General features: G+C 37.0%; 1 long non-coding RNA gene across 1 annotated transcript; it reads right to left on the bottom strand.

Annotated features, from left to right (window-relative positions):
• Positions 1 to 1,058: 1,058 nt before the first annotated feature.
• Positions 1,059 to 26,173, bottom strand: LOC129037347 (uncharacterized). Its single transcript, XR_008502775.1, has 4 exons — positions 26,118 to 26,173; positions 23,559 to 23,622; positions 1,858 to 2,039; positions 1,059 to 1,276 (listed from the first exon to the last, which is right to left on the bottom strand). It is a non-coding gene; the product is annotated as an uncharacterized LOC129037347 (long non-coding RNA).

Here is a 26,173-nt window from a genome sequence, read left to right on the forward strand (position 1 = left end):
TTATGGAAATCTTCCCTAGTAGAATGTAAGCTCCGTGGGACAGGGATTTTTCTCCTATCCCAAATTACTAAAAAAGTGCCTGGCACATAGAAGGTACTCAATAAATATCTGTAGAATGAATAAAGGAAGGAATAATTCCTATTTTCAAACAAGTCAGAAGAATGTTATTGATGTAATCTACATTATACATATGGAGAGATGCACATATGGAATACATATATGTATAGGATACATAGGGAAATATATATATAAATGGGATATATTATATATATAAATATATATATAAATGGGATATATTATATATATATAAATATATATAAGCAAATAAAAGAACAAACTCTCATAAGATCAATAAATGAACAAAACTTAATAATTATATCATAGGTCAGTGGAATGTCCTGACATACTTCCTCAGTACTAACATGTGTATAAAATAGCTTAGTATTTTGGAAATCAGACTGCATTTTTAAATTCATTTGTACATGTAATATGATGGCATTTTAATTGTTTTTCTCCCCATCTAAAGGCTATTTCCTGTGTGTCCCAACGGATGCTTTATTAGAATTGAGGAAGTATGTTCATTTGCTGTGTACTGATGATCAGTATCATGTTATTATCATGCCATAACCATGGTAAGCATCCCTGACACTGGCAATATGAATAGGTATGATGTCCAGAGGAAGGTACTTTCTTTGTAGAATTTTCTCAACAATTCAGATAGCTGCCCGTAGGTAGCTACTATATGTTGTTGTATAATGTGGTCCTGGGAGGTAGTTATTTTTAGATAATATTAGTTAAATAGGAAAGACTGAACTCAAATTTTATTAATTTTATTGCAGTTTTTTTAAAAAAGCACAAAAATGCTAACTAAATAGCAGAAGAGCAGTAATTTTCTTTCATATTACCACAATAAATTTAAGTAAAACACCAGTAGGATAGCAAACAAAAGAAACAGAAATATCCAGGTGCAAACTACTTCTGCTTTGATGGATGCTCAATGTGTTATGATGTTAGATGATGAACACAGTATTTGTCGAACACTCAGTATATATGGTGAGTTCTGTGAAAGGTGCTATTCATTTATTGTGATCCCTGCTTTGTGGATGAGGAGACTGAGACTGAGAGAGTGAATAACTCATCCAGGGTCATACTTACAGTCAGCATTAGAGCCAGGATTGGAATTAAGATGCCCCTTCATTCAACTTTAGGGTACTTGCTTTCTTCTTTACAGCGCTGGTTTAATTTGACAGCAGTCTAGGGCCAGTCCAGGAGCTACCTGCAGAAGTAAGACCAGATTCATAGACATGCAACCTGTATAGTCCCACTTAGAACCCCCACCCCCGATATCCGCTCCTATCCTCACTGCATTCACCTCCCCCAACCAGTTTAAGGCTCTGATATCACTATTTTGACAATTTGAAATTCTTAATAATTTTGAATAAGCAAACTTGCATTTTCATTTTGCACTGAACTTTGCAAATTAAATAACCAATTCTATTCAGTATAGAAATTTCACAGAATACTTTCACCTTGATTATTGCTTATTGAATTGTTTTCCTTCTGAAAAAGATAATCCAAGTAGACTGAATTTTCCTCCGTATATGGGTATGAATTAGCAATTTGTTCCTGTAATCCCATTTCTAATCTATATCATTTCAAACTGACTCTACTAGGCATAGACTCTTTGGTCAGTTTTTTTTGGGATCTTTAGTCCCTCTTAAGGTTGACCTTTTATTTTTCTCTTTTTCAGAAGGTTTATCACAGGGTTCTCTCTTTCTTCAGCTAATTCCTCCCTCAGATTGTGACTGAGGCTATTAACTCAATTATTTATGAAAAAGTAATGAAAAAAATACTTACCGCAAAGGTTGCACACTGTCACCAGCACACTCTTCAAAGACCAGTTGCAATTCGACCTTTTGATCAAAAGAAATGCACCAACCTGATGCTGCACTTGCTCTTGCAGTTGTTCCTGTTATATTATTTATTTCCTCTCTTTTTGACCAGCTGGAGTTATAATATGCTTTGAGTTGCTAAAGGGGCTTTTAAGAAAGCAAGAGAAATGCATTTATGTCATATGGAGGTTGCATGCTAATTACTAATCTGACAGGGTGTAATAACAATACAAAAGCATCAGTAAGAGAAAAAAATGAGCAGAATATGCAATTATCTTATGAAAGAGTTTCTTTCCTGGAGGGAGAAATCTGCATGTTTACCATCTGTAACAAAGGAGATGTGAACTACATAAGTGAATTACCCCAGCTCCGAGTTCATGTGTATATGTAATGGGATGAACTTGAAATGGCATTAAGTAATTTCATTACTGTCAAAAAATACAAATAAAGAACACCAAAAGGCATGACTAATATAGTGAACTCCAAAGATGGATTTTCAAAGTTTTTTCAAAGGGCTACAGTAATTTATATGAGAACTCAAATGTGATATAAAGTAATATGCATTTTCCCAGATTACAAAAATATATATTGCATAAAGCTATCATTATTCTTCATAACACATGTGAACAGAATATCCACAATATGCTGTAAGGAAAAGGAATCAGTACATTAACACTGCAGCCTAAGAGTCAGAAGTTTCATTTCTCATAGCACATTTAGCCACAGAGCTAAATAATCTGGAAAATGACTCTGGCTAATATTTAGAAAGAGTCTTACTTTAAATGACCATAGTGCAAAAGGGTTTTCATGCCAGCTTCAAACATAACATTTAAGTGTTTACCTGAGTCTCTGTAAGTCTCTTTCAAGGACTTTCCAAAAAAAATAAAAAGAAAAATACTCTTCCCCCAAAAGTTGCCATGTTAATAGAGAATAGAAATATTACTTCAATAATACAATCTAATATCTCTCCATCATTAAAAGTACAAATTTTTGTCTTTCTGTTTCTAACATTCAGGATGCTAAATAATCCATGTGGCTATATGTTTACTCTTTTAATGAGAATGAATGTACTTTAAAGATATGGAGACACAGACATGTATTAATCTTAACTGGTCTGTGAATCCTAACACCTAGTAGTATCACATCTCTCTTTTGTAGGGTCAGAACAACTCCACCTCTATCCTCTTAGCATTCCGATTGGGTCTGAGAATTAAATTTACAAAAATTAGGTTAACAAGAGAAAAGCAAAATGTAAGTTTTATATGGCATGGGAGCCCTCAGAAAAAAAATGAAGACCTAAAGAAGCAGTTAGAATCTATTACTTACATAGTGAATAAGACAGTAGTAAAAGTGAAGAAGCAACTAAATTATACATGGAGACTTCAGAGATATATTAGCAATGTCTGCATAGAATTCTCTCAGTTTCGACTTCCCGTCCTTGAGGATAAGGATGTTGCCTCTTTCTAATATAAGAAGAGCACTTTTCACATGGGAATTTCTTGTTCTGCTTTTGAGAAACAGCACAAGGTCAACGTGATCTTTTCACATCTGCTATTTTTCAAGTGTCTTTAACTTAAGTCGTCAATATGCAGGAATAGCACATTTTAACCCCTTCACCATCCACCTAGAGCACTCAGACAGCTGCAGAGAACTGTTCAAAAGATTATGCTTTAGCTTGGGCTACATGCCAGAACAATGATTAAAAGATTGGAAGACAAGCATGTTTAGGAAAAAGAAGTGCCTTAAATTACCTATGCTGTTGTTGCCTTTACTCTTTCTTTCTCCTGAGATTATTTCATGACTTCAAGTGTGCCTTGCATACTTATTTAATTTTGTGATATTTTTGTTTTGTAATTTTTTAAAAAACTTAGGAAATAGTAGTCAAACATTAGTTGTATTTAGTAGATGTCTCTGAGCTCTCATGTAAATGACTTGTGTTGTGGCGCCTCAGAGGAGCATTCTTCCCTTACAGACTGTCCGTACATGACATCAGTTTATTAGGTTGGTGCAAGTGTAATTGTGGTTGGACTGTGAATTTTAAATCATTATAACTAGGCTCAAACACATCTTTATTAGTCAAAATAGCAACCATTACAATCCACACGTTTTGCCAGTGAGAAATAAGTTTGTTTATTCTTGTAGTGTAAAAATCATGCTCTGGGACTTGACGAACTCTTGGAAAGCATGCTCGGCATCCTGCTGGTTATGGAAGCATTTTTCCTAACAAAAGTTGTCGCGATACCTGAAGAAATGGTATTCAGTTGGCGAGAAGTCACGTGAATATGGTGGATGAGGCAAAACTTTGTAACCCAATTCATTCAACTTTTGAAACATTGGTTGTGCAATGAACGTGTGGTCAGGCATTGTCGTGGAAAAGAATTGGGCCCTTTCTGTTGACCAATGCCGGCTGCGGGCATTGCAGTTTTCAGTGTGTTTCATCAATCTGTTGTGCATACTTTTCAGATATAGTGGTTTCACCAGGATTCAGAAACTGTAGTGGATCAGACTGGTAGCAGACCACCAAACAGAGACCATGACCTTTTCTTGGTGCAAGTTTGGCTTTGAGACGTACTTTGGAGCCTCTTGGTCTAACCACTGAGCTGGTCATTGCCGGTTGTCATAAAAAATGCACTTTTCATCACACGTCACAATTTTTTTTAGTTGTTTTTTTGTTTGTTTGTTTGTTTTCTTTTGAGACAGAGTCTCATTCTGTCGCCCAGGCTGGAGTGCAGTGGCACGATCTCGGCTCACTGCAATCTCCACCTCCTGGGTTCAAGCAGTTCTCCTGTCTCAGCCTCCTGAGTAGCTGGAAGGGACTACAGGCGCACGCCACCCCACACGGCTAATTTTTGTATTTTTAGTAGAGACGGGGTTTCGCCATGTTGGTCAGGTTGGTCTCGAACTCCTGACGTCAGGTGATCTAGCCACCATGGCCCCCCAAAGTGTTGGGATTACAGGCATGAGCCACCACGCCCGGCCGCTCATGTGACATCTTATCGAGAAATGGTTCATTGTTGTTGCATAGAATAAGAGAAGACAACACTTCGAGACAATGATTTCTTTGATTTTCACTCAGCTCTTGAGGCATCCAATTATGGAGCTTTTTCCAATTTGCTTCAAATGATGAATGACCATAGAATGGTAGACGTTGAATTCTTCAGCAACTTCTTGTGTAACTGTAAGAGGAACCCCTTCAATGATTGCTCTCAATAGGTTGTTGTCAACTTCCAACGGCCTGCCACTACACTCCTCATCTTCAAGGCTCTCCTCCTTTTCAAAACTTCTTGACCCACCACTGCACTGTACGTTCCTTAGCAGTTCCTGGGCTAAATGTGTTGTTGGTCTTGTGAGTTGTCTCCGCTGCTTTATGACCCATTTTGAACTCGAATAAGAAAATCACGGCTGGGCGCGGTGGCTCATGCCTGTAATCCCAGCACTTTGGGAGGCTGAGGCGGGCAGATCATGAGGTCAGGAGATCGAGACCATCCTGGCCAACATGGTGAAACCTGTCTCTACTAAAAATACAAAAATTAGCTTAGCGTGGTGGCGGGCGCCTGTAGTCCAGCTACTCAGGAGGCTGAGGCAGGAGAATCACTTGAACCAGGGAGTTAGAGGTTGCAGTGAGCCGAGATCATGCCACTGTACTCCAGCCTGATGACATAGCAAGACTCTGTCTCAAAAAAAAAAAAAAAAAAAGAGAGAAAAAATCACTCAGATTTGCTTTTTGTCTAACATCATTTCCATAGTCTAAAATAAATACAAAATAAACAACAAGTAATAAGTCATTAGCAAAAAAAAAGTGAGAAATGCACATTAAAATGATATAAACATAACCACATTTATTTAAGAATGTGTTCCAATATCAAACAGCAAATTTCAGCAATGCAAAAACTGCAATTACTCTTTCACCAACCTGCACCATCTGCATTTTCCACAGTAAATATTTCTGAGAAGAAAACAAAAATAATATTATCTGAAAATAATTTATAAAGCAGTTTTTAAATTGTGATTCCATCTTTGGGTATTATTTTTTCTTTGTGCTGATGTATGTCGTCTTCTAATCCCACATATGTCTAATTCTTATTCTAGTATTGCTGTACAATTCATAATTTGAAAAATTACTTAAATATATGCATTTACTATAATAGCCCTGAAAGGTGAAAAAAAAAAGCAGTACCCAGTGTAGTTTATGCAACATGACATAAGTTTTATAAAAAGTACATATAAACATGCGTAAAGAAATCCAGAAACTTGTATTATATACAAAAAGATGTGATGTATCCAGTGGAGCTTAATCCTACCAGTGGTATCACCATTTGTAAACATTTGGAAGACTGGGATCCGATCTGCTCAACTAGAGTTTTTAAGTGACTAGGACGGATCACTGCTTTTTAAGCACACAATATAAAAAAGACACGTTTGTCTTGCTTGGTTGATTTCATGCTCGTAGAGTAAGCAAAAAGGAAATGCACCATCAGGCAGGTGAACAGTATTCCTCATATGTGAACCTTTTGAGAACTGGATGAGTTTTTAGTTATCCCGTATTATGTTAGTCTCGTGTTTCATTACTTTTTTTTGTTGAGTCTGGTTTCTTGAAAGTTTCTCTCTGAATATATTTAAGGATGAACTCATCGACGTTTTTTTCTTCCATTCATCTAGATTATTCAGCATCTTGGAAATAATGACAGGAAATAAGTGTGATTCTAATTTCAGTATTGCTTTATTGATAAAACTTTACATTTACTTCAAATTCATTTTATTGATGACAATAGATATTTCATGAAGATGTACATGAGTCATCCCCTAGCCCAGTGATAAAGTGGGAGAAGGTGAAAATGCAATAATTTCATTCCTCTTTTCTTTCTGCACCAATTCCCAATCCCCTTAGAATTTTCTTGTGCTGTGTGAAAAGGGACACATAGGGCTTCACATAGGTGAGGCATAATTTCTTTTCTGAATTTTTGAACATTTGAACTGTTTGATTCCCCAGAATGTTCACCATGGCATCACTTTTAAGGCTCCAGCTGTCTCACATTGTGATGTTTCTTGCCCAAGCTCAGGTTTTGTACTATGCCTTATTTTCCTGTGATCACCTTCATATGAATGTTTCAAGGATGTTTATAATTACATCAGTAATAAGGGCTGAATATTATCACTCCTTCAGTCAAAAACTATTTTTGAACATCAAAAAAGCTTGATTTATATCACGTATTAGTGTATTTATTTTGAACAATAAAACTGCTTAAACCTGAGAAATAGCTTTTTGTGTAGTATAAGCCACATTTCTGGTTATCATATTCTATTACTGTAACATGATTTTTGGTAAGAAATTACTTATTAAACATAGTCAAAAGTCCACTACTGAGAGTGGTGACATAGAACAGTTTTATTATTCTGCTAGTATACTGCCACCTATTTTGTTGCAGGTGAAATTCATTAAGAGAATTAGAGAATTTCAACTGTCATGTCATAAAAGAGGCAAAAATTTTTTCAGCTAATATCTGATTTCCTTAAAAATTTACTATCTTTTAAAATATCGTGGTCTATCTCTGTAGATTATGACATACATTCTGTAGACTCAGAATTTATCTTCCTGTTCAAATTTGAGTAATGCCAAAATGTTTTCCAATGAAAAGCAAGATATTTAATAAGATTGTTTGTTAAGAACTGAGTATTAATATATTCTAAAAGTCTTTTTAGAACTCTATTTAGAATTTTAGAAATAATGTAGTCAAAAGATTCTTTGCCTACATTATTTCATTTGATTTCCAATGGAATCCCATAGCAACTGTATTATTCTCCCCATTTCACAAGAAATGCAGATTCATATACAGTAAAAGGTAGGGCCAAATCCAAAATATACGCTCATCTTACAATTGTGTGATTATTAATGAGCAACATAATTGGTGATGCATACTTTATTCATGGTATTTTTTGTTTTCAATATAATGGAAGAAAATGTTACTCCAAATAAAATTGATCACAGCTTAATGTTTCTCTCATGAGATTTTCCTTTTTTATCTTACCTATTCACTTTTTAAAAAGCCCTTCTATATTCTCTACTCCATCTCAGGGCTCATCTCTACATCATAGTTTTCCAGGTACATTGCCCACTTAAAATATGTTCATTTTGTTATTAATTCTGAGTTCATGTTCTCAAGAGAAGAAAGCTGATAGGCTAAATTCATATTGTGGTGTGATATCAGAACATAATGGCACTGGTCGATCTATTTGTTTTGTTGTTGCCTCTGAGTTACATTTATTTCTGGTACAATCAGCTTAGGTTGAATATAGAGGAACATGTGGCAAACATTGTTACCTAAAGTTTACCCCCTTCACTAGGTATCTATAGGACAATCATGGACGCCTGGAATAACCAATGGGAAAGAGGGGGTTACGTGAGCAGATGATGGGTGAATATTTTTCTTGATTTTATAATGATAAAACAATCAGGAATGTCATATTTTAAAATGATAAACTGCATTAAAAGACACAGCACTGCTAGGAATGACAAATGGCAAATGCTTCTTTCAGGGCTCAATTTTTATTTGATACTGAGAGCTTATACTGCCACTCAGATAAGCTCAGTACAGAAAACTTTCAAAATGGAATCCTTTGTAATCCCTGGAAATTCCCTGGGAGGACTTCTGGATGAGGATACTTGACTGTTACCTAAGCCTTCTTCCATTTCTACAATTTATATTCTTAGTTGCATTTTTTTAAGATTTTGTACTACAGAACACTTTAAAGTATAACCACAGCATTTTTGCTGTTCTAGTACAAACTTGACTTCTTTTTATCTGAAGAGCAGAGATCGAGAAATGTAAGCAGTTTGTAAAAGGTCATCTAACCAAGAAGAGCTATGAATTCAAATACTTGTATTATCAGATCTGTTAGTTTTTCTTAAACCACCCTTCTTCTATCCAAAGCTAAATTTAAAAATATTCTAAATAATTGGACACACAAATTATTCAATTTGTTTGGAAACAAAGTGAAGTAACTGAATACTCTGATTTCTGAAAATATTTTATATATCAACTCTTTGGATAGTCAGTTTTCAATATTGAGGAAAGAGTAAGCTATATTATAATGAAAACCAAAACTTGTTTCATTGTTTCAACCAAAACCAAAACTTTGATTCATAAGGAACTCCAGTGACACTTTTATGAACATTTTTGCTGTGTTCAGAGTGCTTCTTCTTCCACAATTTTAAATTGAAACCTAATCTCTGATGTGGCAGTATTAAGAGGTAGGGCCTTTAGGAGGTGATTAGATTATGAAGTCTCTGCCCTCATAAAGGGGGCAGTGTCCTTATTAAAGAGGCTTGAGGGAGACCTTTTGCCCTTCTGCCATGTGTGAACACAGCTATAAGGCACTGTCTAGGAGAAGCAGACCCTTACCAGACTCTGAATCTGCTGGTGCTTTGATTTGGACTTTCCAGTCTTCAGAACTGTGAGCAGTTAAGTTTTTATTGTTTATAAATTACCAAGTTTAAGGTATGTTGCTATAACAGCCAAAATGGACTAAGACAGAAATTGGTACAAAGAAATGGGAGTACTGTATTTGCTGTAAGAAATACCTTAAAATGTGGAGTGGCCTTGGAACTGGTTAATTGGTGGAGGCTGGAGGTACATACTAGAAAAAGCCTACATCATCATGAATGGAGCATTAAGGGCGATTTGGGTGAGGGCTCAGAAGAGAGCTACAGAGAAAGTCTCAGTCTTCTTAAGAGATTGCCTGAATGGTCATGATCAGAATATTGGTAAGAATATGGATAGGGAAGACTATTCTGGTGAAGTTTCAGCTGCAACTAAGGAACATGTTATTGGAAACTGAAGGAAAGGCCATCCTTTTTATGAAGTGGCAAAGAACTTGGTTGAATCGTGTTAGTGCTCTAGTGCTTTGCGGAAGTGATGAAACTGGATAGTTAGCAGAATAAATACCTAAGCAAGATATTGAGAGGTTGAGGGTATGGCGTGGTCTCTCTTGACTATTTACAGTAAAAGGGAAGAAGAGAGAACAAATTAAAAATGGAATTTATAATGAAAAGGAATCAGTATTTAAGATTTGAAAAATTCTTAGCCTGACCATGTTGTAAAGTATGAAAAAGGGAGTTTCAGAGAGAACACCAAGGATGTGGCCAGGCAAACCTTGTGAGCAACTCGTGATTAAGGAAATTTGTATGAATAGAAAGAATCTAGGTGCTGCTCCTAAGGAAAAATAATGACGCTGGGCCAGGCACGGCGGCTCACACCTTTAATTCCAGCACTTTGGGAGGCTGAGGCAGGCAGATCACTTGAGGCCAGGAGTTCGAGACCAGCCTGGCCAACATGGTAAACTCTGTCTCTACTAAAAATACCAAAAATTAGCCAGGTGTGGTGGCACATGCCTGTGGTCCCAGCTACTCATGAGGCTGAAGCATGAGAATCACTTGAACCTGGGATGCAGAGATTGCAGAGAGCCAAGATTGTGAATTGTGCTACTGCATTCCAGCCTGGGCTACAGAGTGAGACTCTGTCTCAAAAAACAAAAACAAACAAACAAACAAACAAAAAACAAAAACCAGAAAGACCCTGAAGTCATTTCAGAGAGCTTCAGGACTATCTTTCCCATCACAGGCCCAGAATTCCAGGGTCTTCAGAGGTAGAGTGATTTGAAGGGTCTTACCCCAACCTGTGACTCCAGCAGGTAGAAGTGCACTTCCAGCCACCCCTCCAGAGGGCACAGGTAATGTACCTCAGTAGTGTTTGAAAGGTGCTATTTCTGTTGGCATGCAGACTACACAAGCTCTAGGCACATAATTATCTCCACTTAGTTTTCAAATAATACTCCAGAGAGACTTGAAGCTTAAGAATAATCTCTGACTTGATGTCAACCTTCCAAACAAACTGGGGTGGTAAACGGGCCCTGAAGGCTCCAGGCAGCCATGTCCCCATGGTTTTGCTGGGCACAGCTCATGCAGCAGCTCTGATACATGGAAGTCACACTCCTGCATCTCTCCCAGGCAGGATGTGCACCCTGGTAGCTCTACTGGTCTCTTGTCTTGGGAATATCCTCCCTCCACAGTTCTCCTGGGCCTGTTGTTTGCCCTGATGGATTTTGGACTTTATTGAGACCAGGTACCTCTTGCTTTCTTACTATTTCTCACTTTTGAAATGGGAATGTGTATGTATGTCTGCTTCACCATTGTATTTTGGAAACATATCACTTGTGTGATTTCCCAAGCTCACAGGTGGGAAGAAATTTGCTTCAGAATGAATCACAACCTTAAGTTTCACTCATATCTTATTTAGATGATATTTAGATGCACCTTTGGACTTAGACTTTAAAGTTGATGCTGGAATAAGATAAGACTTTTGGAGTATTTGAATGAAGTAAATGTATTTTGCAAATGAGGACATTCACTTTGGGGGGGCCAGGGACAGAATGCTGTGATTTTAATGCTTATCCCCTAAAATTTATAGATTAACACTTAATCCTCAAGTGACAGTATTAATAAATGAAGCTTTTAGGAGGTGATTAGGTCACAAGGGCTCTTCCCTCCTGAATATGATTTCTGCCCTAATAAAAGACGATTGAGGGAGACCTTTTGCCCTTCTGCCATGTGATGTGCTGTTTAGAGCAACTGACTCTCACCAAACACTAAACCTGCTGGTGACTTGGTCTTGGACTTCCCAGTCTCCAGAGCTATAAGTGATAAATATCTATTTTTTTGTAAATTACCCAGTCTAAGGAATTTTGTTATAGCACCCCAAACAGTCTAAGGCAATCTTTGAATCCAGAAAACTGGATTCAATCTATGCATGACCCAGAAGCAGTTTTGGTTTTCAGTGAATACTTAAATACTTAAGTTTTCTTACTTGTCGTTCATCCTTTTTGCATACAAGTGAAGTGCAGAAATTTTCAGTTGCATAGCCCCTGTATATCTGTTCAACCAGCTTGTTCTTAAGGATCACATAGGGAACAAAATGAAAGAATATAGAAGTGTGTGCTATCAGCTGTGCAAGTTTTCACTTTCCTGATTCTGGAATCTGCAGTAGGTTCCGTGGGTCCCTGGAAAAGTTCTTGGCCACATCTAGGTCAGTAAATTGCTTCAGTAGGTTACACCCTTCTTTGTTGACTTTGCATTTTTATGTCTCAAAGACAAGAGGCATATTAATTTTAAAAATTGTACTAGCACTGTCCAAAGTAATATAATGTGGGCCACAAATGCATTGCTGATTTTCTAGTAGCCACATTTCAAAAATAAATCCAATTAAATTAAAGGTTAAGATAATTTTTAAAATATATTTTATTTGCCTAGTGTTCAAAAATATTTTCATTTCAAATAAAATCAATATGACATGATTCATGAGATATTTAATATTCCTTTCCTTCATACTAAGTCATTGAAATCCAATGTGTATTTTAGTCTTATAACACTACTCAGTTTGAACTTGCCCCATTTCACATTCCCAAATACCACACGTGGCTCCTGGTGGCCATATTGGATGCTGCAGGTCTAAACTCTCACTTCTAATCATTCTCTGAGGCAAAGGAGTAGGAATGATTTTGCTAGGACCAATTAATACATTATAGAAAAACTTTACAGAGATGATTTTCACATACTGTAGTTTTATATGTTAAGATATCTGGAAATCTTTTATGTAAATGCATATTACGGTGTGGCAGCCAAGATGGCCGAATAGGAACAGCTCCAGTCTACAGCTCCCAGCATGAGTGACGCAGAAGACAGGTGATTTCTGCATTTCCATCTGAGGTACTGGGTTCATCTCACTAGGGAGTGCCAGACAGTGGTCGCAGGACAGTGGGTGCAGCGCACCGTGCATGAGCCAAAGCAGGGTGAGGCATTGCCTCACTCGGGAAGTGCAAGGGATCGGGGAGTTCCCTTTCCTAGTCAAAGAAAGGGGTGACAGACGGCACCTGGAAAATCGGGCCACTCCCACCCTAATACTGCACTTTTTCGACGGGCTTAAAAAACGGCGCACCAGGAGATTATGTCCCGCACCTGGCTCAGAGGGTCCTACACCCACGGAGTCTCGCTGATTGCTAGCACAGCAGTCTGAGATCAAACTGCAAGGTGGCAGCGAGGCTGGGGGAGGGGCACCCGCCATTGCCCAGGCTCACTTAGGTAAACAAAGCAGCCAGGAAGCTCAAACTGGGTGGAGCCCACCACAGCTCAAGGAGGCCTGCCTGCCTCTGTAGGCTCCACCTTTGGGGGCAGGGCACAGACAAACAAAAAGATAGCAGTAACCTCTGCAGACTTAAATGTCCCTGTCTGACAGCTTTGAAGAGAGCAGTGGTTCTCCCAGCAAGCAGCTAGAGATCTGAGAACGGGCAGACTACCTCCTCAAGTGGGTCCCTGACCCCTGAACTCCGAGCAGGCTAACTAGGAGGCACCCCCCAGTAGGGGCAGACTGACACCTCACATGGCTGGATAGTCCTCTGAGACAAAACTTCCAGAGGAACGATCAGACAGCAGCATTCACGGTTCACGAAAATCCGCTGTTCTGCAGCCACCGCTGCTGGTACCCAGGCAAACAGGGTCTGGAGTGGACCTCTAGCAAACTCCAACAGACTTGCAGCTGAGGGTCCTGTCTGTTAGAAGGAAAACTAACAAACAGAAAGGACATCCACACCAAAAACCCATCTGTACATCAGCATCATCAAAGACCAAAAGTAGATAAAACCACAAAGATGGGGAAAAGACAGAGCAGAAAAACTGGAAACTCTAAAAAGCAGAGTGCCTCTCCTCCTCCAAAGGAACGCAGTTCCTCACCAGCAACGGAACAAAGCTGGACGGAGAATGACTTTGAAGAGTTGAGAGAAGAAGGCTTCAGATGATCACACTACTCCGAGCTACAGGAGGAAATTCAAACCAAAGGCAAAGAAGTTAAAAAATTTGAAAAAATTTAGACGAATGTATAACTAGAATAACCAATACAGAGAAGTGCTTAAAGGAGCTGATGGAGCTGAAAGCCAAGGCTCGAGAACTACGTGAAGAATGCAGAAGCCTCAGGAGCCGATGTGATCAAATGGAAGAAAGGGTATCGGTGATGGAAGATGAAAGGAATGAAATGAAGCGAGAAGACAAGTTTAGAGAAAAAAAAAATAAAAAGAAACAAACAAAGCCTCCAAGAAATATGGGACTATGTGAAAAGACCAAATCTACGTCTGATTGGTGTACCTGAAAGTGACGGGGAGAATGGAATGAAGTTGGAAAACACTCTGCAGGATATTATCCAGGAGAACTTCCCCAATCTAGCAAGGCAGGCCAACATTCAGATTCAGGAAATACAGAGAACGCCACACTCCTCGAGAAGAGCAACTCCAAGACACATAAATGTCAGATTCACCAAAGTTGAAATGAAGGAAAAAATGTTAAGGGCAGCCAGAGAGAAGGGTCGGGTTACCCTCAAAGGGAAGCCCATCAGACTAACAGCGGATCTCTCAGCAGAAACTCTACAAGCTAGAAGAGAGTGGGGGCAAATATTCAACATTCTTAAAGAAAAGAATTTTCAACCCAGAATTTCATATCCAGCCAAACTAAGCTTTATAAGTGAAGGAGAAATAAAATACTTTACAGGCAAGCAAATGCTGAGAGATTTTGTCACCACCAGGCCTGAACTAAAAGAGCTCCTGAAGGAAGCACTAAACATGGAAAGGAACAGCTGGTACCAGCCACTGCAAAATCATGCCAAATTGTAAAGACCATCGAGGCTGGGAAGAAACTGGGTCAACTAACGAGCAACATAACCAGCTAACATCATAATGACAGGATCAAATTCACACATAACAATATTAACTTTAAATGTACTAAATGCTCCAATTAAAAGACACAGACTGGCAAATTGGATAAAGAGTCAAGACCCATCAGTGTGCTGTAGTCAGGAAACCCATCTCACGTGCAAAGACACACATAGGCTCAAAATAAAAGGATGGAGGAAGATCTACCAAGCAAATGGAAAGCAAAAAAAGGCAGGGGTTGCAATCCTAGTCTCTGATAAAACAGACTTTAAACCAACAAAGATCAAAAGAGACAAAGAAGGCCATTACATAATGGTAAAGGGATTAATTCAACAAGAAGAGCTAACTATCCTAAATATATATGCACCCAATACAGGAGCACCCAGATTCATAAAGCAAGTCCTGAGTGACCTACAAAGAGACTTAGACTCCCACACAATAATAATGGGAGACTTTAACACCCCACTGTCAACATTAGACAGATCAACGAGACAGAAAGTCAACAAGGATACCCAGGAATTGAACTCAGCTCTGCACCAAGCAGACCTAAGAGACATCTACAGAACTCTCCACCCCAAATCAACAGAATATACATTTTTTTCAGCACCACACCACACCTATTCCAAAATTGACCACATAGTTGGAAGTAAAGCTCTCCTCAGCAAATGTAAAAGAACAGAAATTATAACAAACTGTCTCTCAGACCACAGTGCAATCAAACTAGAACTCAGGATTAAGAAACTCATTCAAAACCACTCAACTACATGGAAACTGAGCAACCTGCTTCTGAGTGACTACTGGGTACATACCGAAATGAAGGCAGAAATAAAGATGTTCTTTGAAACCAACGAGAAAAAAGACACAACATACCAGAATCTCTGGGACACATTCAAAGCAGTGTGTAGAGGGAAATTTATAGCACTAAATGCCCACAAGAGAAAGCAGGAAAGATCCAAAATTGACACCCTAACATCACAATTAAAAGAACTAGAAAAGCAAGAGCAAACACATTCAAAAGCTAGCAGAAGGCAAGAAATAACTAAAATCAGAGCAGAACTGAAGGAAATAGAAACACAAAAAACCCTTCAAAAAATTAGTGAATCCAGGAGCTGGTTTTTTGAAAGGATCAACAAAATTGATAGACCGCTAGCAAGACTAATAAAGAAGAAAAGAGAGAAGAATCAAATAGACACAATAAAAAATGATAAAGGGCATATCGCCACCGATCTCACAGAAATACAAACTACCATCAGAGAATACTACAAACACCTCTACGCAAATAAACTAGAAAATCTAGAAGAAATGGATAAATTCCTCGACACATACACCCTCCCAAGACCAAACCAGGAAGAGGTTGAATCTCTGAATAGACCAATAACAGGCTCTGAAATTGTGGCAATAATCAATAGCTTACCAACCAAAAAGAGTCCAGGACCAGATGGATTCACACCCGAATTCTAGCAGAGGTACAAGGAGGAACTGGTACCATTCCTTCTGAAACTATTCCAATCAATAGAAAAAGAGGGAATCCTCCCTAACTCATTTTATGAGGCCAGCATCATCCTGATACCAAAGCCAGGCAGAGACACAACCAAAAAAGAGAATTTTAGATCAATATCCTTGATGAACATTGATGCAAAAATCCTCAATAAAATACTGGCAAACCGAATCCAGCAGCACATCAAAAAGCTTATCCACCATGATCAAGTGGGCTTCATCCCTGGGATGCAAGGCTGGTTCAATATACGCAAATCAATAAATGTAATCCAGCATATAAACAGAACCAAAGCCAAAAACCACATGATTATCTCAATAGATGCAGAAAAGGCCTTTGACAAAATTCAACAACGCTTCATGCTAAAAACTCTCAATAAATTAGGTACTGATGGGACGTATCTCAAAATAATAAGAGCTATCTATGTCAAACCCACAGCCAATATCATACTGAATGGGCAAAAACTGGAAGCATTCCCTTTGAAAACTGGCACAAGACAGGGATGCCCTCTCTCACCACTCCTATTCAACATAGTGTTGGAAGTTCTGGCCAGGGCAATTAGGCAGGAGAAGGAAATAAAGGGTATTCAATTAGGAAAACAGGAAATTAAATTGTCCCTGTTTGCAGATGACATGATTGTATATCTAGAAAACCCCATTGTCTCAGCCCAAAATCTCCTTAAGCTGATAAGCAACTTCAGCAAAGTCTCGGGATACAAAATCAATGTACAAAAATCACAAGCATTCTTATACACCAATAACAGACAAACAGAGAGCCAAATCATGAGTGAACTCCCATTCACAATTGCTTCAAAGAGAATAAAATACCTAGGAATCCAACTTACAAGGGACGTGAAGGACCTCTTCAAGGAGAACTACAAACCACTGCTCAATGAAATAAAAGAGGATACAAACAAATGGAAGAACATTCCATGCTCATGGGTAGGAAGAATCAATATCGTGAAAATGACCGTACTGCCCAAGGTAATTTATAGATTCAATGCCATCCCCATCAAGCTACCAATGACTTTCTTCACAGAATTGGAAAAAACTACTTTAAAGTTCATATGGAACCAAAAAAGAGCTCGCATCACCAAGTCAATCCTAAGCCAAAAGAACAAAGCTGGAGGCATCACGCTACCTGACTTCAAACTATACTACCAGGCTACAGTAACCAAAACAGCATGGTACTGGTACCAAAACAGAGATATAGATCAATGGAACAGAACAGAGCCCTCAGAAACAACACTGCATATCTACAACTATCTGATCTTTGACAAACCTGAGAAAAACAAGCAATGGGGAAAGGATTCCCTATTTAATAAATGGTGCTGGGAAAACTGGCTAGCCATATGTAGAAAGCTGAAACTGGATCCCTTCCTTACACCTTATACAAAAATTAAGTCAAGATGGATTAAAGACTTAAATGTTAGACCTAAAACCATAAAAACCCTAGAAGAAAACCTAGGCAATACCATTCAGGACATAGGCATGGGCAAGGACTTCATGTCTAAAACACCAAAAGCAATGGCAACAAAAGCCAAAATTGACAAATGGGATCTAATTCAAGTAAAGAGCTTCTGCACAGCAAAAGAAACTACCATCAGGGTGAACGGGCAACCTACAAAATGGTAGAAAATTTTTGCAGCCTACTCATCTGACAAAGGGCTAATATCCAGAATCTACAATGAACTCCAACAAATTTACAAGAAAAAAACAAACAACCCCATCAAAAAGTGGGTGAAGGACATGAACAGACACTTCTTAAAAGAAGACATTTATGCAGCCAAAAAACACACGAAAAAATGCTCACCGTCACTGGCCATCAGAGAAATGCAAATCAAAACCACAATGAGATATCATCTCACACCAGTTAGAATGGCAATCATTAAAAAGTCAGGGAACAACAGGTGCTGGAGAGGATGTGGAGAAATAGGAACACTTTTACACTGTTGGTGGGACTGTAAACTAGTTCAACCATTGTGGAAGTCAGTGTGGCGATTCCTCAGGGATCTAGAACTAGAAATACCATTTGACCCAGCCATCCCATTACTGGGTATATACCCAAAGGACTATAAATCATGCTGCTATAAAGACACATGCACATGTATGTTTATTGTGGCACTATTCACAGTAGCAAAACTTGGAACCAACCCAAATGTCCAACAATGATAGACTGGATTAAGAAAATGTGGCACATATACACCATGGAATACTATGCAGCCATAAAAATTGATGAGTTCATGTCCTTTGTAGGGACATGGATGAAACTGGAAACCATCATTCTCAGCAAACTATCGCAAGGACAAAAAACCAAACACCACATGTTCTCACTCATAGGTGGGAATTGAACAATGAGAACACATGGACCCAGGAAGGGGAACATCACACTCTGGGGACTGTTGTGGGGTGGGGGGAGCGGGGAGGGGGGAGGGATAGCATTAGGAGATACACCTATGCTAAATGACGAGTTAATGGGTGCAGCACACCAGCATGGCGCATGTATACATATGTAACTAACCTGCACATTGTGCACATGTACCCTAAAACTTAAAGTATAATAATAATAAAATTTAAAAAATGCATATTACTAAATTATGATAGGAAATGAAAAAAAATTGACTATAGGGACTAAAGTAAGTGGAGGTATATTCATAATACCAAATTATCCAAATGGTATTATAAACAAGCACTACTATATAAATATAGCCCTTATATTATTAGTTGAAAAAAAAGATGACATCTGCATTTTCCATAGTAAATATTTCCAAGAATAAAACAAAAATAATATTAACTGAAAATAATTTATAAAGTAGTTTCTAAGTTGTAATTCCATCTGTGTGTATTAATTATTTTTGTCCTGACATATGTCTTATTCTAATTCCACATATGTCTAATACTTATTCTAGTATTACTGTACTATTCATAATTTGAAAAATTAACTAAACGTATGCATTTACTATAATAACCACTTAAAGTGAAAAAAAGCAGTATGCAGGATAGTTTATGTAATATGATCTAAGTTTTATAAAAAGTATATGTAAACATGCATGAAGAAATCCAGAAACATGTATCATGTTATTAGCAACTGTTTTCTCTTGGTATTAGAATGAGAAGACCAAAAAATAAATAACACCACTTTTCTTGTTGTGTTTAATATTTTTTTTTAGTGAGAAATTTATGGGAGATTTTTACATTTTTGTTTTCATATCTTTCCAGTTAAATAAAAATCTAAAAGGAAAGCTATCTAAAGTAGATGCTTATTTGTGTCTTTATTTATGTTGCCATCATACATGTCATTTTGGTGCTCTGTCCTGTCTTTCCAAGGCGATCAAAAATTCAAACAGATGCTACAAGTGTTCTAGACTATTTAGATAGTCCAAATAGGGGAAAATGAAAACATTTATTCACAGAAGGCCCTAAATAATGTAATAATCACATAACATTTTCATTTCTGACAAGCTTCTGAAGATCTAGGAACTACTAAAATGACAGTTAAAATAATAATAATTAAGTATTTGATGTGTTCAACTAGGGTAGATTCACTCTCCCTCTTGGAGACTAGAGCCCTTGATTTTCTGGAGAAGCAAATGGTTTATAGTTGTTTAAAATTACTGGGACTATTATATTCATTTATTGATAAAGAATATGTTCGTAGTGGTTTGTTTTTTTTTTTTTTTGGTCTTTAAAAAGTAAGTTTAGTAAGCAAGGGTGATTTTAAAAGATTAAAAATAAAACTCTTGAAGAGAGCAAGTGTTGATAGGATTGGTGAGAATAACCAGCTATACTATAAAAGAGAGTGGAAACCCAGCAAAATAAAGATCATAGGAGCGTTTAACTGTTTTTTTTCCCTGAGTATCTGCTAATCTAAGTAAACCGAGCTTTGAGGTTTGTTGCTCCGTTGGGCAGAAGGAGGAAAGTTAAAGTCAGTTGCTGCCATCTGGGGCTGGGAACCCCATGGGAAACCAAACCCACATTAAATAGGGCCCACAAAATACCACGCCCTCAGGAAGAGAGGAGGGACTCATGATTCCCATTGTCAGAAATGGGGATGAAGGTGGAGGGAAAGTCTCCTTGTAACGTTTAGAGAAGAAGAAAAAGGAAAACAAGTAAACAAAGCAATCTTGAGTTGTGGCTATGGGCTGTAAATTATTATAACATCTTTGTCTTTTACTCTCAATGAATTAGTGGCCCTTATGGGGCTTGAGACAGAAAAGTAATAGGATCTGAATTAAGTTCTAGAAGTATCCCCTGTGCTGCTGTGTGGGAGATGGTCTATAGGAGGAAGGGTGGATGCAAAGAGGCCAGTTAGTTCGCTGGTGCAGTAACTTATCAAGAGGATGTCCAGACCACAGTGACAAGTAGAAGTGGTAAAAGAGTCATGCCTAGATATTTTTCACAGGTACAACAGTTTGGGTTTTCTGACTATGAATATGGAATGTGAGCAAAAGGAGTCTGACACCAAAGTAGTTGAAAACACATACACCCTTCAATCCAGCAATTTCACTCAAAAGTATATTTGTTAGAACTATTCCTACTTATGTCAGCAAGGAGATCTGTACAAGAATATACTGTTAAACATTGTTTATTATTGTTCACTTTGTTCCCATTACCAGGGGAATAAGCAAAATACAATATTTTACAATCATGTAATACTATTCAACAATTAAAGTGAAATAGATCTATGTCCATTAACATGGCTAATCTCAAAAATAAAATGAAAAAAATTAATAGGTACAGTATAACACTCTTCATGTAAAAAATAAAATCCAAATTTAATATTATACATAGAATAGAAATATAAAAATTTTAGGAAACATACAGAAACTTGAATTAGATGGACATGCATAGCTTCATGGAAGCAATAATTTTTTGGCAATGAAGACAATTAAGAAAATCAGGATGAATATCTTGGCATTTGTTACAATAATTACATTTCTCTATATTTTCTAAAAAGAGTCATTACATTTATCAAAGTCTTGGAAAAAAAGCTGTTTCAAAGAGAATTCTAACCAATAAAGTTGCAAGTCACTTGATGGCATGGATATAATTTTATATAGTTAGCTCCCAAGCTTGTAGCTACTCAAATTATGTTCAACAATTTTAGCAAAATTCATCGAGAACCTACTGTGATCAGAGAATCCTCAAAGAATGGGATTCTGACCCCAAGAAACACAATCAGGTTATGTTTCTTGTTTTTCTTAAAATAGATACGTTCCTCAAATGGGATAAGTAAAATTGTAGGCAAAGTATGGGAGATGTGTATTTATTCTGATTGGGGGCAATTTTTGATGGGGGAAAAGTCCATATAATATTAATTTAGAAATGTATTATGTTGTTAGAATAAAAACAGAGGTTGCCAATTCCACAGAATCATAGAAAGAAAGCCATATTTCAAGTGAGTAAATTCAGTAAGTAAAGCAGCAAACTCTTCAGAGCTGAATCTCAAACCTAAAAAAAAGTGTATTCTGTGTTTTTTTCCCAAAAGCTAGGTGAGTTGCAGCACCTGAATTTTACATGTCATTCTTAAGCCTTAAAATCGTGGATGTTAAGCCTGTCTTAATTAAACATACATAAAATGTTAAATAACATATGTATGAATATTTTATGTGTGAGAACATTTTGAAAGCTCTGCTGTGCCACACAAATCTAAGGTACCCAGTTTTATAAACATAGATATATGAATCTAAGAATAATAATAAAAGCTATTTTAATGCTCACTTACTTAGGGTCATGCATAATAGAAATTAAACTATTAAACTACCTCTGTGCATTACATTATTAAATTATTACTTCAGACCTAAGAGCTTGTAAGTACTAATGTGAATGCTGCATTGCAGATAATTAGCATGAAGTTTAGAGAGAATAAATGACTAGCTCAGTTAGTAAGTGGTTCTCTGAAGTTCTGTAACCCAGTTACTGGAACCTCTGTAGTTACTGAGTAGGGTATTTGTGGTCCTTTCTATGGATGGCAGGATAACCTGACGGTTAAAATTTTGGGGGATCTGGGTTCGAACTCTAGCTCAATGACTTACCATCTTAATTGCCTCAAAGGTGTTAAATTCTTAAGCTTTATGTTTCTTATTTATGAAATTATTGATTATACTACAATACACATGCTGTATGTTGTATGAATAGTGTGAGAATTAAAGTAACGCCTAGGTTTAAAATAGTTCCTAGTGTCTAGTAAACATGTGTTCAATTTCTGTTATTATATATTTTTAAACATTATTATCAAGTAGATATGAAGTTAATGTTCAGTCTCAGGTTAACAAATTAATTGAATAACAGTTAACAGACAAGAACAAATAAGGAAACTTCCCATAATCTCAGATTATTCTGTCATGAATAGTTTTGTCATCATTTGGGATAAAGCCCTTTCTTAAAACATTCAACATCTCAAGAATCATATTCAAAATCTAAGTACTGGTAATATTCTAGTATTAAGCATAGATTAAATTTTGATTGTTGTAACTGTCTTTTGTGAATATTGAGAAATGATCACAATAGCATTTTTGTTCATGTGTTTAATCATTCATGGCATTCCATTTGAAGACCAACAATATTAGAGTGTGAAAACTGATGATTTAATTTTTATTAGTGCTCATTTCTTTCTTTTCTTCCTTGTATTATCTTACTTACCTTATCTAATCTTAAAACCTCACAGTTTTTTTGAGAGAGATATTTTGCGAAAATTCATAGAATTTATCACGTCATGAAGAAAATAGCATATTTGTAAGATACACTATTCTGCTGTTTTATTGGATCAAAAGTAAATCTTACTGATGATTATCACCATGTGCAAAAATAATTTTGTGAAATATTATATTTCTGTTGGCATCCTTTCTCATATTCAAGTGATAAAATTGATTTCCAAATATCCTTTCACAAATCCCTAAAACAATAGCCAGTTTACGCTTGAAATGCACGTGATCTCTCTCTGTTTTTCTCTCTCTTTCCTTAATCCCTTCACCTATCCATTAAGTACACATATAATTAGGCCTTAATAGTATTTTCTATATCAGTTTCTCTTTCACTGTTTCTTAAAGGAATTCTCTATGAAACTAGACTACATATACATTTCTGTCTTCTCAAAATGGCAAAACTACAATCTACTTGCTTTTCCTCAAATATGTAAATAATCAGCATAGTCTAAAATCACCATTGTCTCTAGTAAAATACTCTTGTTCCGATTAAAAGCTAAACTTTTCATAAGTTCAAGCAGCAGCATGCTCTCTATGAATTTAATTCACTTTGCACTAAAAACCTCTCATATAAGCAAGCAGGCCATATCATGACCTGATTACGAAAGTCAAATCTTAATGCCCCTTGGAAGAAATTATCTCATGAAAATAAGACTTAAAAGAATGAAAATAACCAAACTCTTTTAGTTTGATCTCTAAGCTCTTTTAGGTTGATGGTTACCTGATCTCTCATTAATTCCTTAGGGTTCAAGCCCTCACCACTATCTTCTGTTAAAGTAAAATTCCTGAAAAACAATAAAAACACATTCATTGTATTTATAACAGAAGAATTCTATCAAAAGTGATCATGATATTAAAAAATGCCATTAGGGAGAAAATATAGCACACTAGATAGAAATATGGACTCTGACATTAAATAGACATCGATAAATACACCATCTGCTAATTTAATAGTTCTCTTGTATCCCAATCTAATCTAATTCAAGATCCAACTCTAGTGCTTTCTTATCCATGAAGCTCTCATACAGAACACTACAGACCAACTTCTTCCCCAAATAAGTTTTTCTCTTTTCATTTTTATTTCATACATAATATTCATCTCTATAGGATATATAATTATATATATAATTTAAGTCTAGGCTTCCCATCTAGACTATGAGCAACTTGATGAAAATGGGGTGATATTCCCCACAGTGGTTCCTGGCACAGTGCCTTGCACAAAGTTTGTATTCACAAATATTTCCTTCCCATATTGCTAAAAAACAGCCATCTAGGTTCAAGATAGAAGATTAAAATTTTGATCTCATAAGTTTATGAGAAGCAGAACAAAATGTAAGTTTTTAATCAAAAACAATTTTAACATTTGTTTTCATGATTGCTAAAAACAGTATTTAAATCACATTCAAAAATAAGCAAGTTTACCAAAAAAGCAAATAAATGGAACAGAGGAAGGAAAAGGAGATGAAGTTTACTTAAGAGCTACATTAATCAACATAGGAGTGGTTATTTGATCTAGATCAAATAATCCTAACTATGTGTGTTTAATTTTAAGACCCAATCTATTTCTACCCAAGACTTTATATGTATAAGTTATCTTTCTTTTGTCTCCAGGTAGAAAGAAAAAAAGAAGTGCTATTTTCAGGCAGAGAAACAAACAATTTTAAAAATGGTCTAGCATTTTCAAATTATTTATACCCTACCTACTTATATTGCTTGTGCCAGATGTACAGATTTTACATCTGAATAATAAAGAAAACCATATGTCCTTGTCTGTGAAGCTGAAATCTTACTTCAGGAGTAGGAATTTGAGACCATTAGTGACTACTACAGATGTATCTTGCACATTTCAAATAAATTCACAAGCTAGAATATTCTGTTCTCCCTCCTGCCCAGGGATTTGTACATGCTACTTCCTCAGCCTGGATGCTTCTTCCTTACTCAGTCCACAACACGTACCTGCCTTTTGCCTCAGCAACATTTATTTATTTTTCAGCTCCCTTTAAATCTCACTTAATCAGAATAAAACCTTCCTCAATTTCCTCTACTCCTAGGCCAGCATCATTTATGATGAACTCTTTTAGTGATTGCTTCTGATTTGGAATTCTTATCTAGTTGTTAAATGTGGGGGTCATTGTGTGATAATTTCATTTACTCCTTGCCTCCTCTATTAGACTGAAAGCTAGAGAGGTGATGATGAGTCATAGATACTTTTATTCACAGTGTCAGATACACAGTAAGGTAGGTACCCTTATTAAATAATAAACTGGTATTATTTACTTGAAAATAGCAATTCATTTTTAAAGTACTGTGCAGCCTCTTCACTTCAGTGTGGCATGAATACCAATTATTTTGGGATCAAATTATATTAATAGAATTTTAAAAAATTGTCTACAGCAATGATTTATTTAATGCATTTGGTCTTTTTTCACTTATTCACCTCAGATTATGTTGTGCTCTTCACAAACCACCTATTATCAGGATGATGGAGTCTCGCTCTGTCACCCAGGCTGATGTGAAGTCACACGATCTCGGCTCACTGCAACCTTCGCCTCCTGGGTTCAAGCAGTTCTCCCGCCTCAGCCTCCCGAGTAGCTGGGACTACAGGTGTGCGCCACTATACCCAGCTAATTTTTGTATTTTTAGTAGAGACTGGGTTTTGCCATGTTGGCCAGGTTGGTCTCTTAACTCCTGACCTCAAGTGATCCAACCACATCAGCCCCCCAAAGTGCTGAGATTACAGGCATGAGCCACTGCGCCCAGCCCAGATGAATGTATTCTTGTTTCTTCCAGTCTTCTCAAAACTATCTACATTTTTGCCCAAAGCTTCCAATAGACCTTTCTCTCCCGCTATTTTTAACACTGATTTTATCGAGGCCAGTCTCTTTAGGAGTCAAGAGCTTGTGGACACCATCCCTACTTCAGTTGGTCACCGAAAATACTCAGTCCGCTCAACATCCCTTCTTCCTCATTTAGCCAGGTTCTGCTTATTTTAAACATTCAGCTTCCATCCCTCCTTCCCGCTGACTACCCACCACACTCTGTTCATTCGCTTCAAATCTCGATTGCTATTGTGCTTTTATGCTGTTCCACACAATTTAGCACTTACTCATAAGATGTCTTGTATTATTAATGGGTATTTTACACATCCTAGCTTGCATCCCCCCCTAAAACACAAGCTTTCAGAGTCAGAAATTGTACAAAAACACTTCTGTATCCCAAGGCAGTTCCAAACACGTCACGGCCAGAGTCCAAATCTCCATCAGGGCTGATCGCTATTCACCTATCAAGTCTTGGTTTCAAACACATTCGTGAAGCCTTCGTCCTCTCTCAGTACCT

The sequence above is a fragment of the Pongo pygmaeus genome, chromosome 4, assembly GCF_028885625.2.
Source record: "Pongo pygmaeus isolate AG05252 chromosome 4, NHGRI_mPonPyg2-v2.0_pri, whole genome shotgun sequence".
Taxonomy (NCBI): domain Eukaryota; kingdom Metazoa; phylum Chordata; class Mammalia; order Primates; family Hominidae; genus Pongo; species Pongo pygmaeus.